We start from the raw sequence: 3,477 nt of genomic DNA, 5'->3' as shown, positions 1-3,477 counted from the left end.
TTCCAGTAAGGTTCCATCTTTCCTATCCTGTGTAAAACACCAGTCCCTAAATTGAGCAAGATTGCTCTGGAATGGAAGAAACAGTTGCTGTCTCCATCGATTGTTGTACTACTATGATGCACTTACTTGCAAGTGACAGAAAATTATCTTAAAGCAATTTAAGCAAATTTGAGACCTGATTGAATAACAGATCTAAGGAAATATTAAATGCCTACACCTCAAAAAAGGCAAAGGTATTTCAGGGCTGCAAGAGTCCTGGAACCAAGGACTTAGATGTTGCCAAAATACTCTTTCCATCATTTGCTACATTTCTGTTTTCATAATAGCCTAATACTCTGTTATGGTAAACTGTCCTTTCCTTGTAGTGGGAGGCCTGCGAACACAGGGAGATGTCCAGTCACTACAGTGTTAGTACTTTTATTTTCTGTTTAAGAATATTTTAGGACAAATTCAAGATGGCTGCAGAGTAGTTGGAAGCTACCCATACCAACTACTAGTGTCAAACTAGATTTACAGCTATATTATAGACCAATAAATCTGAATGACCCACTGAAGGACAGCTAAACAGGAATATTATGTACACAGAATTATAGAAGAAGCTACACAGAAACTGGTAAGAAGGGTGGGGATAGTGAGAGGGCTGGCCCCTGCACCCAAGTGTGGTGGCTGAAAAGCTGGAGGGATATCTCACCTGCAAAAGTTACCCCTGAGGAGCATGGGGTCTCAACCCCACACCAGGATCCCCAAACCAGAGAACCAGGGCCAGGAAGAGAAGCCTGCATAGCATCTGACAGTGAAAATCAGCAGGGACTCTTCTAGGAAGAGGAGGGAGTCTACTAGAATCCCAGGTGCTCTGCTAAAGGACTAAAACACAGGAACTTGATCTTGGTCACTCAGTCATGCTGTGGTAGAGGGAAGGTGATTTGGGACATACAAAAGCCATAAAGCAGAGATAGGGGAACTTTTTTCTCTCAAGGGCCATTTGGGTATTTATAGCATCACTTGCGGGCCATACAAAATTATCAACTTAAAAATTAGCCTGCTATATTTGGTTAAACATTTAACTAACTCACTCCTGATGCCTTGGCAGGGCCAGACCAAATGATTTGGAGGGTCTTACGTGGCCCTCAGGCTGGACATTGCCCACCCCTGCCATAAAGAGAAGATCAGGGTGAAGTAGCTCTGGAGAGAGATCTTGAGGATAAGCTACTGAGGTCCTGGTTGTGAGTAAACATTCCACACCACCCCAGGAGCCATCTCCAAAGGTTTGACAATCTTATTCTTAGAGAATCAGGAGGGTGAGTGCACTAATCCAGTAGTCCAAATACTAGTGACAACACCTTGTCAAACTCAAGTCCAGCAGAAAGGACTGTTGGCTGCAACAAACATGGGCCTGTAATATACTCTTTTCTGGAGAAACTATAGACACTCTCAGATGATTATTGAACTAAGTAGCTTTGAAAAAAGGCCAATTTTGCTCCACTCCTGCAGATTAGGCAGGTACCACACTCAATGAATGACACTCTTGTCAGTGTCTCTGGCTACATGGCTGCAGAGCTAAGGGGAGGCATGCCACTCATTCCCTCCCCCTGGGCAGGTGCCACCCCCAGTGGAGATCTGACTTGATCTGTTCCTCCAAGTCCTGCTGGCCCTGTCCTGCTGGGTTCAGTTCTGAGAGGAGGAAAGAGTGCAGCTCAGATCTGGGACCTTTACAGTGTGGCTCCATCACGTTTTCTGACTTCACTGCTGCAAGCTAGGGGAAGGAATGCAGCTTGTTCCCCTGGCTGGACAGCACCACCCCCAACAGAAGACTGTCTTAATCTGTTTCAATAAGTCCCACTGGCCCCATAATGCTGAGCTTAGTTCTATGAGGGAAAGGCAGTTCCACTCAGAGGTGGAACATTAGGAGTGTGTTTCCCCCACAGGCTCCAGTCTGGGGCTCAAGTGGGTGTGGTTACAGAGCTTAGAGGATGATTGCAGCTTTCCAACCTCCTGCAACTCAGCAGATGCCACCCCCAGTGAAAGGCTTTCTTGATCTGTTTGCCCAAGTTCCAGTGGCCCCATTGTGCTGAGCTTGCTTCAGCAGAGGGGACAACTGGTTGCACCCAACCTGAACCTATGGTGCATCCCTATGGGAAAAGGCAGACCCTATGAAAGACTGAGTACATGGCTATGGAGTAGAATCCACATTCTCCCAATTGAGTGCCTGACCACACTGACCCCAAAAGGGGACCCACTAACCCCATATTCCCAACTGTCCTACTGAGCTTGAACCTTGTGGAAGGGTCAGTGGGTACAGCCAGCTTGAGCTCACTCTACAGTCTTTCTTCATGTGACTTAGGAGGAAGTACAGGCAACCTCAGAGATGGGGACCACAGTAGCTGACAGGTGGATGGTGACCTCAGGAAGCCTTGGAATTGTATTGATCTGCCCCAAACTCAGAGCTTCAGGAAGCTGATCCTTGTACACAGCCTGACACTTCCCAGGCCCAGTAGATGCAGTCACAAACAGTAAATAGTGTGATAACTCTAAATGGGTAGCTCAAGGCCGGGTACATACAATGTTGTTTCCTTCCACGACTCGCGTGGAGTAGGGTTCGGTATCTGAAAGAGGAGCCGCACAGCAAATGAGAGAAAAAGACACGAGATAATTTTGCAATATTGGGGGACCAGGCGGCAAGTCCCGAAGGACTTCTCTCTGTGCTCGGGCCTCACCAAGCTTTTTATTGATCTGGAATGCCCCCATAGCATAGCCCTTAGGCAGGTGACCCCCTAGTAACAAGCAGACTAGCCCATCAGCAAGGATTTACATAATAATAAATGGGGGAGTAGTTTCAGCTACCATTGTCTGGACAAACAGAGGTGGCGCCTAGCTCCGACCTTTGGGAGGGCTTCAAAGGCATCCAGCCTTCGGGGGGGTTCTCTGTCTATGCTTATCAGATAGTGAAGGCAATAAACAGTTTCCCACAATACAACATCTGAAATTTTCCTTCACTGGAACCCTGGCCAAGAGGTCCCAGTACCAACAAAGCCAGTGGTGGGCTTCAAACAACATCTCAGCTTGAACCAACTAGCCACACAAAGATCATGGCCAAAGTGAGATTCCAAACCCTACCTGGAACAACTCTGCCTTAAAGGGTAGTCCCTGAACAGCAATGCATACATTGCCTATCCTTATTGTAAGACAGCTGAAGGTAAACTCTACCCATAAATGAGCCGAAAGCATTCAAAACTCAACTACAACAGGAGAAGGCACATAATCCACTCAAAAATAATTCAAGAACACATATTTCAGGTGATCTCTAAGATTGTACCACTGATATCCACATCAGTAAGTCCTCATAAAAAGCTTGGGAGTCATAGCAGGTCTATTGAATACACAGAGACAAACATAAAAAAAGAAAAGAAAATGGGGAAACAAAAATATGCCCCAAATGAAAGAACAAGAGAAGTCCCCAGAAAAAGAATTAAATGAAAT

Source organism: Myotis nattereri (assembly GCF_964212035.1).
Source record: "Myotis nattereri genome assembly, chromosome: 2".
Lineage (NCBI taxonomy): Eukaryota > Metazoa > Chordata > Mammalia > Chiroptera > Vespertilionidae > Myotis > Myotis nattereri.
This window is presented reverse-complemented; position numbering follows the sequence as displayed.